A 16096-nucleotide genomic window follows, 5' to 3' on the forward strand; every position below is an offset into this window, starting at 1 on the left:
ACCTTTAGCAAAAAAAGGGTCAGTTTCCAGATGGGAGGTAGTGAGGAACCATGGTGTTCAACAGGAGCTGTGTAGAACAAAGTCTGCAGTTTTTACTCAGAGGATCCAATTTAAGGCATTCTTCTGGTATGAGAATACTGCTACTAAGAATACACCTCCTCACCAGGCAGCATGTGGAGAGAGAACCAGTCCTTGCCTGGAACACCCAGCCTTGCAATGCTTTCCTTCACTCACAGAGATTGGATCCCTCAGAAAATGAGGCTGAGTGCTACAAAACTCCCAGGCACCAGGTCAGTCATCCTACGGGGATGCTGAACTTCTAGCAGCCAGTGTGAGGAGCAAGGAGGTTCACATGACACAGGTCCCACAAAATCCCCGACTTTTCTTTGTCTCAGTCATGGCTTCTGCTGACTCTCCATCCAGGTGCCCCTCCTGCAGCACAGGAGACATTCTAACATTCCTTAAGCCTCCTTCCAAATGACTTTGTGAGGCATGGAGACTGCTATTAATTGCACATTTTGAAATTATATGAAGTACAGAAATTGCCCTTCACGTCTAACAAATGCCTGAGTAAAACAAACCTTTTGTGGGCAGCTGGGAAATATTTCAACCATCACAAAATATTCATAATAATCCTTTATTGTCACAAATAGAACAGCACATCCGTTGATAAGGATCAGGTGTGTGGAATGGTGCAGAGAATGTACACCTCTTGGGGCACTAAGAGGTGGTTCTGCAACTGTGAGGAGAAATGAGAAAGGAACAACACAGCCAGCAGTTTTCTTGGCAAACCTCAACTTTAACTAGAGTGTTTGCTGTGCCAGAGGCAAGGTGGCAATCACACCATTTCCTTACCTCGCAGGGGTGTGAGGTGAGCTAGTTAATGTCTGCAGAGTACAAAGTCAAAGCTGACTATTATTGCTGGGGTATTACGTCCTACCAAGTTTCTCTGCGCAGTAGGACAGGGAACACTGAGTGGAAAATTGCAAATGTAATAGCTGAAGTTATTCATTTTACAAGTTACCTCAATGTTTTTCTTTTCAGCTGTCAAAGTGCTTTATAAAAAGCAGCTCGGCTAAGCAACTCTCACCCTCTACAATTTGGTTTTGTTTGCTTCCTAACCTGGAAACGGGCATCTCTTGTCTTTATTTCATTTCCAAGTCAAGCCTGAAAAGAAAAATGCTTGTAGAAAAATCGTGTAATTACTGGATCTGATTTTCATTTGAACTTTTTCTTAATTTGTATGGTACCAACAACTTCTGAAATTCAATTAAACTAATGTAATTACAATTTATATGGAAGAATGAGTGGGAAAGTCTTTAAGTGGGCACGTATATGATAGACTGTATGTCCATACAAGAGAAAAAAATACTTACAGGATTAATACAGAGTCATAGGAATAGTAATATATGAACCAGCTTTCCTGAAGAATCCAGCCTCCATTTGGGCATTAAAATAAGTGGCTAGATTTTCAAAACTCCCTAGCTTCCACCATGCTGAGCAATTTTGATTATCTGGCCATAAAAATGTCTCAGTGAGAACTGCTGGGTGCCAAGCACTTTTGGAAATCTGGGCTCAATTGTGGGCTCTGAGCATTTGAGAAACTACTAGCTCCAAATGTAAATAGTGGTTGTATGAAGCAATGGGTGAAAGTCATATAAAAAGCATATATGTGTCTGAAAGTATATGTATTTTCTTAGCTTCCCATAAACATCTAATCTTCATCCTACTCCTGCATGTTACCATGCAAAAAAGACAATCATGTTGCAAGTCTTTCTTCTGAAATGGAAACAAATCTCAAAATTCCACTGTGTCCTAAATAAGTTCTGCTTCAATGCATAATCTCACAGGAAAACTGTGAGGATGTTCCTTAATTTTCTGTATTCATCCAAATGACACAGGTTGGTGCCAGTAGAGGATAAACTTATTTACCATTGGAGGAGAAGTCATAAAGTCATTAAGAGCTAGACTGTGACAGACAAATTCATAACACATTTGAAAGAGGCACCTCCTTTCTGATCCCACCAAAAAAAACAAATATACAAAAGAAATAATGTGATTGGAAACAGCAAACACTGAAGTCTATCACACCAGTGAGTGCATGCTTATGAGCCAAGCAAGTCCTGCACCAGTGATCTTTTTAGCCACCATGAGCCTGTGTGGATATGCTTTGCAGTTACCTGGTTGCCTCAAACACCAGCTCACCACAGCCCAACTTCTCTGGACAGGTCTGGTGAAGCCAGCTCCTTCAGCAGTGACATTAAAACTTGTCAGTCATCACTCCTTTGTTCTGAGCTATTTAATCAAAATGGAACAGAAAGAGGATCATGTGATCTAGATGGCCAGTAGGATAAAAAAATTTTAATACTTAAGAAAAAAAGTCTCTGAAAACAGTTTGTAAACAACGCACAGCTTGAAGTATATTCATGTGCAATATTTGTTAGTGTTTTCCAGTGACAGGTATAATTATATCAATAGTTATGGAATATTGATAAATGGGATTTGACAAAATTGTCAACATTTTTCTTAAAAATCGTTTTCCCAGCTCAATTTGCAGCTGTATTACAGTAATGTTGTATTTAACTCCATCATCTTTAATAATCTACAAGAAAGTGAGTAAATATCAGCTGATGCAGAAAGCTGCAAAGCATTTGCAGTCACTTTATGAAGAGATACTTTCTACTAACCCTACATGCCAGTCACTTTGATTTTGTGAAAAAAAAAAGTGTTGCTCAGTGCCCCAAGGGACTCTGCAGCTTTGTACAGATGCTGCTAATCTCAATGGTCAGGCCAGAATCACAAAAAGAAATCAAACTCCCCACACAGACGGAACGTCATTAAACATTAAATTAAGCTGGCATTAATTAGCAAAGCATTGGTTAGTAATTTAATGAAAAAGATGGAAAAAGAGATAAGAAGGTGAAACAGGAAAACAAAAGATGAGTGGTAAAAGAAAACAGCGGCATGAAACATTTTCTTCAATTGCTTTTGATGCTTTTAGAAGAGAATAACAATTCAATGAAGTAACGTGAACAAAGAGTATATTTTTGTTCCAATAAATGCTTCATTTCCCTCAAATCTGGATGGCAATGCTTCCTCTTTCAAAAGTGCCTCTTATTGACTGGTAATAGTTAATCCCCTCATTTTTAGGTGACTTTGCTGAAGGGGGTGGAGGGGAATCAAGGAAAAGTGTTTTGTTCCTAATTTTACTTCCCTCACTGTTCTCCAAGAGCTTATGAGAAGTATATTTTTACCTGTACCGAACTTTCCAACAACTGTGATTTAAATGTGCTAATGGAAATGCTGGAAAAAAATCTGGCAACTTTTTTAGTGTGTAACTATTTCTAAATTAAAACAATGAAACTTTTGTGGTGAAAGCTTTGGCCAGGGTTTGTTTGCCCCCCTCTCCTCCACTCTCCAGCCGCTGCCTCTCCTTCTCTTCAGGTGCTTAAGAAATCAAGTGGCTGTTTTGTGCTTCAGTGTAGTAGCTCATAAGGCAAATGGATCAGATAGTGCAGATGATGCCCTTTAGGCCTTTACAACCCAAACCAATTTTTGCTTTTTAACTGTATAAGGCAAACATTTCTTCAAAGCACAACTATTAAGCTACACCAAACCCCTCTCATCTGTATCAGTCAGTGAGTAACAATCATATGCCAGAAGAGGATTGGTGCACTTCCACTCACCAGCTTTAATGAGGATGAGAAATTGTCTGAAGTTCAAGTGTGCAAAGCATTTGGAAATTTTCTCTTACTACTGCTGTAAACCATTCTCAGTAGGGACTGTTGGACAGAAAGGGCTTCTAGACAGCAGCATGACCTCATGTGTGGAGTGACTCAGCAAGCAATCCAAGTGTTCTCCACAATCCAAGAGAAGCTGGCCTCATGGTGCCTGCTCAGATCCCTGTGCAGCATGAGACAACCTACACGGGAGTTCAACACAGCAGCTGCTTCTCCCATAGCCGTGAATATTCAGCAACTGCAGCAAAACTACAATTCCAGAAAGGCTGTTGAATGTCAGGAAATCCTGGGCAAACAGGCAGAGCACAAAGTTCCTTTTCATTTATAAACAACATTTCAGGACAATTCAGATATATAGTAGCCCACACTGACAGTTATAGGGCACAGATTACAAATGATCACCACTTGAAAAAAGAAGCCCTTGGCAGCCCAGCATGGATGGTCCGCATGTGCTTTTTTGGCACAAGTAAACATGCTTACACTGTGCTCCATTCTGCACAAATGGTCAGACTTTCAGAATGGCTAAGCTGCCTTTTAGGGTGACTAGACAGATTTTTGGAATGAGTTAAACCCACCTGATGTGTCCTGGATGAAGAAAATATTTTGAATCATTTTTTATTTGCCCAGGTGAGAAATGAAGCCTTTAGAAAATATGCTCCCCTAACATCAGATCGCAGTCAGAAACATACTTTGTTTTTGGCATCAGACAAGCCAAAAATTTTTAAATCATGCCTTGCTAGTACTAGTTTAGTTTCCAACTTCTACTAAGCCAGATTGTTAAAGGTAAACCATCAGTTTATCTTTTTGCACTTCATTGCTACTTTTTGCATTGAATTGCCTTGCAAGTCCCATAGAAGGGAAAGGGTCAAGACCCAGGTTATTATGCGTTCTTGCAGTTCAGAGCTAGTCTGGCTGTATTATCCTAGAAGGAGCCCCGTTTTAGTTGTGACTGATAGAACGTATCATATCTAATCCTATCCAGAGTGGCCACAGTACTTTCTCAGGAGGGAACTCTGAGGAAGCAGCGACTCCCACGATGGCTGAGCAGAAGCTGCGGGCAGAAGCTGCAAAGCTCCACACCCCTTTCATTCAGTGAAGACCTACAGAGAGACAAAAATTTACACTCGCTCCCAGCATTGCACACCACAGACTTCTAGCGAGGAAAAGAGAACAGATCTTTTCCTTCTTCCCCGTCCATGCTTTTATCATGAACTTTTCACACACAGACATCACCAGACTGCATGGGGTTAAACTTGCAAATACTTTCTCTCTAAAGAGCCTATGAATATATGCAGATATCTATTTTTTTTTAAAAAAATGGTCACACTACTCACAAAAGTGAGCAAATTTACTGGCAAGTATTTTTTCCATATCAGGACAATCATGCCTATATCACTAAACAAAAAATCATATGCACAGAAAAGTGATCTGCCTTTTACAGCAGCCTGGTGACAATTTGTTTCATTTCATTTAGCTTTGTTTTCATTTTTATCTCAAGAAAACAAAAAAAAATGCATTTATCATCTCCGTGCATTCTTTCATCCCAGACATGCTAGGTCAGAGTCATAGTGCTGAGAATGGCTCTATTATTTTTTTAATTGTTTTAATACTTATTAATAATTAATGCTATGGAATTATATGTAGAATTAATTAGAGGCTCATTGTGGGTGCAAACGAAATTTTATGAGATGTGCTATATTTATGTGTGGAAGCTGCTGACAAGCAAAGATAAAGGCAAAGCTATTTTTAGTGTTTGCAGAAGATAAAATTTGTCCGCGTACATAAAAATATGTGCCTGTAAACAACATGCAGAGGGAATTGGTGCCTTTGGCTGCTCATCAGCATGAGCACCAAGAGACCTTTCAGAACATCTTTGGACTCCTTTAGAGCATCTGAGTTTCACCATCCAAAAGTAAAAATTACATCAAACCCCTAACAGCCTTCCAAAATTTAATCAGCTGTGCATTCATGCAATTTCAGTGTATAAGACTCCATTTTATGCTGAATTTCAGTTCTGTATCTCAGAAGAGTCCACTACTCTGCCCATTTTTCATTAAGTACACAATTATTAAAAAAAGCTATTTTTAAAAATTCTCCATTCAAATGTCTTAACAAAAATATGAAAATATAAATAAAACCACCAAGATTTCAATTGCAGCAAAAAAAAATAAGGAAAAAGTATTTCTTAAACTGTCTTCCATCTTTTACTGTAATTTTTCTTCCAAACTATACTGATTTCTTTGTTGCTCATTATCACACAATGTTCCTAAGCAGGGTTTGTAAAGCTATGCATAAGATTTGAAAGGAAAAAGAGAATGTGAAGTGTGGATTTAAGCTGGCCAAAAGAGATATGTAAATAAATGCCCAAGAATTTTGTTCAGAAAAATAAAAGTTATTTCAAACCTTCCCCAAATATCTATGCATTTTACGCAACATTTATACACATAGGATCCTCTTTCAATGGTTTTCAGAGGCAGCAACATCATCTGCATTTAGCAGTTAGCTGCCAGCAAAGAGCCGTGATGGATTTGCAGTGTATATTTCTTTCCTATCTATTTCTGAACACTGCAAACATTGACGGTACCTTTGAATTTGATTTCCTCTGTCACTGGCTTTTAACCTGAGAGAAAAAGGAATATGAGCCCTTCTCTCTTGTGTACTTTCATGATTTGAGATATATGGAGGCAGAGGGTCTGTTTAATGGGAAATTATTTCCTAGTATTTTCTGCCTTGCTTGGATTTCCTTTCTTTCTAGTATTTTTAGATCCCAAGATAAAAAACCCCTTGGTTTATTTGTGTTGTAAGACAATCCACCAAATAAAGCACGGATCACTGGGAGACTTTCTTCAATGAAAGGTCCAGTTTAACTGGTTCACTTTTAATTTAATGAATGGCTCTCTCCCTCAGACAAGGAGAAACCGCCACAGACATTTACAAAGACACAAAGCCAACACTGGGCTGTTTTATGTTAGTGTCTTTTCTTAAAACATTTGTTTTTAACTTGAAATGTTCAAGGCAGAACTTGCAGATACAAATCCTTCCCCTAATAGAAACAAAAGTGTTTATATAGCCCACAGTAAATAAACCCTAATTAAATGTATGCATCAACTATATTCTTTTATATCATTTATTATTTGTTTCCAGAATGTAAGATAATGTTTGATGGAGACCTGTAATTAAATCTTTATCATATAGCAAATGCCATTTTTCTTTTGAATATTACATAGCTTTTTCTTCTTTAGAAGGCTATAATGTCTGATAGATGCAGCTTCTTAACACCAAATCCAGTACTTTCTGTCCTGTTTGGATATATTTTGACATAAAATATAACTACTTCATGCCATCAGTTGCTGCCTCTAGTGTAGTCCAAGTAGTGGTACTTACTGCGTATTTTTACCAAACATTATTTCCTCTTTTCCTCCTCCTGCAAAGTTAAAATGCAAACAGCTCAGTGAATATAACAGAAAGGGAGGGGGGAAAGGGGAAAAAAATAAAAGAGAAAAAGAAGAAACAAGAAACAGGCCATCTAATACAGTCCAGAATTTTTTTTCATTGTTTTTACAGAGGCTTACAGTGAAAAAGGAAGGAAAAATTCGTATTTTGTTTTCTGCCTTTCTAGTGGTTTGTGCTTGTTGTAGAAATAAAGTATTACAAATAGAAACCAGAGAGAGAGAAAGGGGGGGGGAGGGGGAAAGCTCGTTTAGTTTCCCTTTTTCATTTCCTTTGCTGGAATCCTGGTTTGGAACATCTGAAGACGAAAAGGATTTCAAAGTTGGATGTTTTGTTGTTGTTTAAAGCAGCCCTGAGAGCAGCCACGGCCCGGGGTTCGTGGTGTCACAGCGGCCCCTGGAGGCCGCGGGCCGGGGCACGGCGGCTCTCGGCCCGGAGCTCCCAAACGATGGCACACTGCTCACAATCGATGGCACACTGCTCACAATCGATGGCACACTGCTCACAATCGATGCCCCATTGCTCCCAATCGATGCCCCATTGCTCCCAAACGATGGCACGTTGCTCCCAAACGATGCCACATTGCTCTTAAACGATGGCACATTGCTCCCAAACCATGGCACATTGCTCCCAAACCACGGCACATTGCTCACAAACGATGGCACATTGCTCTTAAACGATGGCACGTTGCCCCCAAACCATGGCACATTGCTCACAAACGATGGCACATGGCTCACAAACTATGGCATATTGCTCACAAACGATGGCACATGGCTCACAAACTCTCTTCCCTTTTCCCCTTCAGCCCCCTTTAGTTGGGCTCTGACCTTGGCCGCTTCCCATAGATTTTAATCTGCTACCCGAGGAACTAGCGAAGGTGGGAGCATGCATGGAGAACTGCCCGGAGTTAGTTGAAGTCTTCATGACCAAACTGCTTTGGCTCTGTCCGTGTAGCTTAACCCCTATAGTTACAGACTTCACACATGTTTTTTAAACTCTTATGTTTAACAGCACCATACTAAAGCAGAGAAAGTGTTCAGCATATAAAGCAAAGTCTGTCATATTTGAATATGATCCGTTTTTAAAATGTACTGAATACAAACCTGGTAGTCAGATACAGGTCTAAATACCTGCATTACCCGACTGCCAATTCTAATTTGGGTTCAAAGGGTGAAATTCAGTTACTTTTCTGAGAAATAAATATATTTAAAGTGGGTAGACTATCAGAATCTAGTTTATTGCTTCATTAAGACACAATTCACTATGCAAAATATCTTGGAGGATGCAGAGCAGAAAATGAATCATTCTGTTTTTGAGACATGAGTATCTGTTGATCCAAAGACTTTTGTTTATCTAATAAAAATTGCTAGAGAGGCAGAGAGATAACTTTATTATAATGTTTTAACATTTAAACATGTGTAATCAATCACAAAATTGGGCCAATAGATGCACAATTTTTATTGTTATAGAATTCCAGTTATTGCCTTCACTGTTCTTCTTAATATTGTATAAACACTTTCCCAAACCATTCTTTCTGGAAAAATGGATAGAAGCTCACTGCAGCAGGAAATCTGACTGTTTAAGTTTTAGATTACTAGCACACATATTTATTTTCAATGGTAAAGAGAATACTGGGCTCAAGAATTCTTAATTGGATATTTCATGTCCATATCCATAACTTAGATACTTCATGCAATGTTGATATTTCTGATAATTTTTTTCTGCTCTTTATATATTTAAAGAAAATTTAAATACACATTAAATAATCTAATATTTTAGTATTTCAAAATGTTTACTTAAAGTGAGTAATCATAATAACGTCTCCAGTGGGAACCTGTACAAATATTGTACATCCTCTATATGATCCTGCTATATAGGACAACTAAGTGCAAAAACATCTATTTGTGCTTACAGTTATGCTTTTAAAGAATCTGTAGAATTTAAACAAGGTTTAAATTAGAATCAGTGGAGGTGTCTGCCTCATACACTGCCCAAGGAGTTACAAATGTAACAAAATGTGCACACGTGAAAGTATTTTAAAGTCTGTTAACAAAATCATGAAGCAGAAAAAAATCCAGCTATGTCAGCTAAAAACGACCATGACTTGTCACTCATTCAGTTATGAATATACACCAGCTCCATTTTCCTTCCACACCAACCATGGAATAAGGATCTCGTCCTTCAGTTCTGCCACAACCAGGACCTGCATTTCTTACTGCAGCAGCTCCTGGATCCAACCTAAGCATTGTTCTGGGAAGGACAAAACAGATCCCACTCCTTCCATCTGACCTCCCAGCTTCCAAGCAAGTTCTGTGCTTCCTAAACCCGCCAGGAGAAAAGAAACTGACTCAGTGGCTCTAAATCAAATAAAAGCAGACCACCACTGAACCTTAGAAATCATTTGTAAAAACACCTTTAGTGGGTGTTTAATGAAAGGTACTGCTCCACTGGGAGGAGGAATTTTTTGGTCTCCAACAGCCATTTAAATATCAGATGGAAATTACAAACTAAAGTAACTGTACTTAAACACAGCTGGAAAATACAGGAGAGATTTTTCTGAGAAAATCATGGCAAATTCTCATTCTACTCCTGCAATAGCCAATGTTCTGCCTGGACAGATAAATTACATTTGTATATAATACACCACTCTGGAAAATATATTTGCCCCCTTTTTGAGGAAACTAAAGACAATTTTTTAGCGCTGCGACACAAACCAACAAAAGCCAGGAAATGCAGTGTTAGGACTGACGTGGTGTTCTTACCTCTCTCATCATTGTGCTTTTTCCCCACAAAACACACTCACAATAGCATGAGGCAAGTGGGGAATATCAGTCTGAACTTACATTTCCTGGCTTCTTCCAGCTGCTGTCCAAAACCTTACAGTTGTTTAGACAGAACTGAGTTCTTTTGTATTTCAAGTTTGTGTTGTGCATGCAGGAACACAAAATGCATCTAATTATGAAGTCAACTAAAAGACTGAATACACAACCTTTTGCTGCGTAAAGAAAAACAGATAAATCATGGCTTTATTTCTATGTTAGGAATTGGAAATAACTAACAGGAATAGCTACCAATGAGAAACAAACCCTTTTCTGTCATGAATGCCACAATGCCATGTACTATTTAACATCACAGAGCATTTTGAACTACATTATTTACCAAGGACAACAATGTGATGTAAAAAGAAGACCTCAACCTCTAAAGATTTTTGTTTAAGAGTACAGTTGGTGAAACATCCAGGTATATTTGAAGTGAGTTGTCCAAAAGACAAGCTAAAAAGGGGAAAAAAACAAGAAAACAACAACAACAAAAAAGACAGCTTGAATGCTAACACTATTACTTAGTGTTTAATACTTCAATAATACTGAGTGATGAAAGACTGAACATACAGGTTTTCTCCATGTTGATTCTCTGCAAGTTCTTTTGCATATCTTCTTCTGCAAAATGTTTAAACTTTAACTACATTTTAGCATTTGAAGCATGATATATGTGCATGTAAAACTTCCAGTGTGTACATAGTTATTCATTAAAACAAGCTTTATGACACTCTCAGTTAATTTTTGCATTTTTAAGGTGCAAGCAGAAAGTTGTGGGGGTTTTTTTAACACATTTCGGTTGGATTTCATTGAATGTGTTGTACACCTTGACATTTTAGGTACTTTAATGGGGGTTTTCTTAGTTACAAAAACGAAGTTCTTGAAAGAGAGGTTGAGAAAGGGGGAAATCCTTTTAGGAAAAAAGAGGGGGGCGGTATGGGTAAAAGGACTTTATTTTCTAAAGCTCAAATTCCAAAGGAGGAAGACGGGGAGAAATAGGAACTGAAACTAATTTACCTGCATTCCTTTGTCACTGCTTGGCCCTTGACTAGTAAATGATTCCTTTCACTAGCCAATAAAACCAAATCAAAAGCAGGCTTAGGGAGCAGAGGGGGAAGGGGGGCAAGAGAGTAGATGAGAGAATCAACTTAAACTTTGACAAAAAAAAAGAAAAAGGGAAGAAAGCAAACTCACTCTTGCTTTCCAGAAGCTCTCAGGAGCTGTATGCCTGACTCCTTGTGCTAACTTCCCAGCATTAGCACAGCACAGAGACATTCCCTACCTGCTTTCTTGCAGCACTAGCTAAGGTTGTTCCATTGTTCCCCAGGACAGATAGAGCTGCTTTTGTCTCCATGCCATGCTGGTCCCAGCCCTGCCAATTTAGGTACGGGGGGAGGCCTGTAGAGCAGCTTCAGAGGTGAATGGTATCTCAGGGTGGGTTTGCTCAGCACTAACCTGATGCCTCAGCAGCGGATCCGCGAGACCTGGGAAATGTTCACTTCAAAGGAGGCACGTTCAGTAACATGACAGCAGCACTAAGAGCTCTGAGGATGAGAGCCTGGGATCGTGGATACTGTGCAAACATGTGCCCTGGTATCTTCTCCCCTAGAGCACTTCACATTCTAGAGAAGCAAGACAGGGGTTTAGAGAAGACACAGAATGTGCTGACAGGGTCAAATTTTCAAAAGTGCCCACATGCTTAAGGTATATTGAAGTCCACTGAAAGATACTTTGAATTCTGATTTTAATTTTACCCTATTAATTATTTTTAATAAATGATTGGTGGAAAAATAGGCAAGATAAGCTCCTCAAAACCAGACAACAGTACGATATGGACATATTTTGTTCTTGAAACCATTACATCATATTTTTAGCATCAAAGGGGTTTCCTCAGAGCTCAGTATATAGCTTTTTTCAGAACTGGATTTTGTTTTCTTCTTTCATGCCTCTCTTGACTAAAAAGAAGAGTTGATTAGAATGACAAGGAGGCAGTAAAGAGCATAATGAACAGAAAAGCCAAATAGATCTCTTAGTAACACGCACATATTCAAGTGGTTGTAGCGCTGCCAAATACAAGTCAGGACGTACAAGTACAAGTGGAAATAACTGCTTTAAGTCCTGTCAAGGTCAGGATAATTTAAAACTTTGTATTTTAATTTTAAGGCATTATATTTTAATTTTAAGGTGTTACAAGTCTGTGGAGAGAGAGTGCAGGGACTGGGTCAGACAGAAGCAGAGCCTACCAGCTGCTCCAGCACCCTACATGTGTTGCTTCACCGACACTCACAAGAAGTCCTAAGGCGTACGAACCCACAATGACGTGGATCAGCAACAGAGTGCAAATTGGACCAGATTTTACCAAGACGTCAGCCCTCAACACTCCCCATGACCCTGTGGTACCTCTACAATAGAGGTTAAGATACAGTCAGACAAATACTTACCTATTTTCTTCCTGCCTAAATTAGTGGGTTGTGCCCAAATGACCTGTATTCATCCCCGTGGCAAACACCATTGGTGTATGCAAAGCCATGTGGTATTGTTGTCTATATCTGTACTGAAAAAGATATAGGCCTACCCTGGGGAACCTGGATGAACTTCCTTCTCAGGAGAGAGGGAGAGCCACCTCAGGAGACTGTGACAGTTCTAGCTGTGGTCAATCAGCAAAATCTTTTTAAGCTTTCCACCTTAGGGAAAAGCTTCCTCAATAAATTAGGTCAGCATTCGAATAGCAGGTGAAGCAAGCATACTTTCCCTTCCAACTTTCAGGGGTAGGGAATACTCAAGACTGCCAGTCTTAAGCAGTGTTTGGAATTTCATGCAGACTACAGGGTAGTTATTCTAATTAGCAGTAAATATAACACATACCATAAAGAATTCTAAGAATTCAATATTTCCCTTTCTATAGTTTGTGTATATATACAAACACACCAGGTTTTACAGTTCTGCTTTCCCAGATGCTCAAACAAACAATTACAAATAGAGGTGTAGCCTTGAACAACTTGTTAAAATGTTTAATATGGGAAAAAGAGTACAGTAAGTATCAGTGTGACAGAAGATTTCAGGAGCTCTGGGTAAAATAAAATGAGAGCACTGTACCTGCAAAGGAACTATGCTCTGTAATAAAGGGTTCCATTGATAGTGATGAAGAAATAGAAAACTAAAATTCCTTGGTGTAGCTTGAAGCTGCACCAAGACAGGTGTACACACTTTGCGGTGTGAACAAAGAACGAGCTGTGGTGCACAAAGCACCCAAATATCAGACAGGATAAAGGTTAGTGATATCAGTCATAATCACCAGAGGGTGTAAGATCTAAGAGTTGCATAAAGATCAGTACAGTGACACTTATGTGCAGATTTATTCTGGAAATGACAGAGACACGTGCCAGCTCATACATCTGAATTCACTGGGGTTCCAAATGAGGACAGCAGAAACTCTGGACTGGTGACTACCTCAGTGAAATCCCATGGAAAGAAGGCTGCAAAAGAAAGTTATCACAGAAGAAAACCCATGGAACACAGGGTCACACTTCTTCCTGGCATCTCAGAAAATACATCACAGAAATTTCAGCTTTTCAGTGCAGATATTAATAAACAAAGTATATTTTTCCTTCTGTCAGAAGACCTTGACCAAATTTACATGTATGTCAGATATTCAGACTCATATGGAAGAATGGTAATGGGCAATAAAAATTATTATTAAGACCAAATTAAATCAGTAGGAATCTATGATGTCTGTAGCCTACCTGAGAGGAGGTGTTAGGAGCTTGGTTCAAATGAAAGTCACTAAGCTCATGGCAGAGCTGTGTTACATAAATATGAACAGCTGAAGGAACTGCAGTCATGAAAATGCAATGGGAATGCTGGGAAAACCTTAGACATTTACTCTAACAAAAGAAATAGTGAAAAGATGGAGTATATAAGAAACAGGTAAAAAAAATCTCTTTTGAAAATAAATTAGTATACACAGGAAAAGCATTGCCCAGACAACCAAATTCAGTCCAGACTGAGACACTGTTCTATTAAGCATGGTAGGAACATATAAGAAATCTTGGCCCCGTCTTGAAGCATTTGCATTTAAGATGATGAAAGGAATTCATAAAAGCTGAATAGTTGGGATGTTCTATGGTCTGTTTGCAGACAAACCATGAACAAAAATAGGGATGGAAAAAATTAAATTAATCAGGAGAAAATATGCACTATTATTTATCCTAGCAGACCTCAACAAAGCCAAGGATTTGGGGTTTTTTTTCAAAACACATCACTGATCAATGACAAATATTTTTAACAATATCAGTGTACAAACATGTATTTCTTTGTGCATTCTTGGACACTAACTTGGAAGGTGGAGTGAGTCAGTCATCAAGTGTAGCTGTAGGAACTTCAGCATATTTAAGGCCTCTAATTTTTCCCACTGAATTCTGCAAAGTTTTTAAGACTAGCAAATTACAATAATATTTTGCTTTGTGAAATAATCTTCCTTGCTCTCCCTAATCTCTTTGTCTCCACAAAGTCTATAATTTAATGGAGCAGGATGCTTCAAAATATTGCCAAGGCCATTATCTCCAGTGGTATTAATAAACTTGCCTCCAAGACATGCCCATACTCACATTCCCACATGCACCCATTTCACATGGAAGGCACAGAGAATGCCTCAGCCCCTGCGGGCAACGTTTCCGAGTGCTATGAAAGAAACAGTGCTAAAGCAAAAATAGGTAGGGCATGGCAAACAAATGAAAAACCACTCTCATCTCCACGAGAAAACAGGCTGAGCAGCCCATTTGCCAAGCTCGAAGTTTCCTGGAGCAAACAAGTTGCAGGAAACTCCTCAAACAAGCCAGAGCTGGCCACACAAAAAGCATAACCCCTCCCTTTGGTTGTTACGTTGATAATGGGGCAATCCCTGGCCAGAGGGTTTGAGGAATAGGAAGGCAGGAACAGGAAATTTCAAGATCCAGTTCATGGAATACCATAGTGAAACACTGGCTACCAGAGCACAGAAAAATATGTATCCCCATCAACTTCCCCTGATCTAAAAGCATAAAATAAATGGTTCAGGGAGATAAAGTCTTCTCAAAAATGTATAGAACTGCTTTGTCAGTTACCCATAATTTGTCTAATAAATACATCAATGCACAGCAGGTTAATACAGGCACAGACACACTCAGGGAGACAAGCAGTGAGCATCTCCATCTGCACAGGTAGCCAGTTGGCTTTCTTGGTTCCACAGAAACAGGTGATGAGGCTGGTCAGGTACAATCATTCCTGCAGGAGGAAAACACCACTGATTTCTGCCACACAGTTCTGCTCTGAGCTGCAGTGCAAGTTCTTATTCACTGAAAACAATACAGACACAACAGATCTCTTAGACCAACCTAGTACTCGTCATACCCTACTCTCTTCTAGATGCTTTAGGACAGCCTTGGCTTTAGGTAATAGCAGGATTACTTGCAAACACTCAAGATCTTGTAGCTTTTTTCCTCCTCTTTCTGCTGATCAGGATTGTTCTCTTTGCTGGCTCTTAAACCATCTCCTAACTCACATCAGACACTTCACCTCCTCTCCACACTTTCTAGAGTGTCTGGTCTCTTAGATCAATGCAAGAGGTGTTCATCTTTATCCCCAGCTTCTCCATGCTCCCCTCACAGACCCTCTTTGCCACTGGGTAGAGCCCTGTGATACAGTGCAACAATAGCAGTATTTGCAGCAAAAGCAGTATTTGCACAGTTTCACACACAAAAGCACTGAATTTACTGATGACAATGACTTCTCTGCCATTTCACACCTCACTGCTTCCTACCTGTTTCCCCTGCATCTTTTAGCACCCCTATACCCATTCCACCTTTGGCTTCCCCACAAACACTGTCCAGGATGGTACAATCAGTCCTTAAACCACCTGCCTGCTAAAAACTGCAGAAGAATTGCAGATACTTTATTTTCTCTTAGGAATTCACAAAAATCCCTCTGTGCAGGCACTAGAGAGCTGGGCCAAGACACCATGTTAAAATAACCAAGCTTTGGGGTTTAGTTTTCACCCAGAGAAGGAAGTACATTCCATGCTTTGCCATTTCCAGGCCTTTCTTTGAAAATCCT

Source organism: Passer montanus, unplaced genomic scaffold, assembly GCF_014805655.1.
Source record: "Passer montanus isolate IOZ18808 unplaced genomic scaffold, ASM1480565v1 scaffold57, whole genome shotgun sequence".
Classification (NCBI taxonomy): domain Eukaryota; kingdom Metazoa; phylum Chordata; class Aves; order Passeriformes; family Passeridae; genus Passer; species Passer montanus.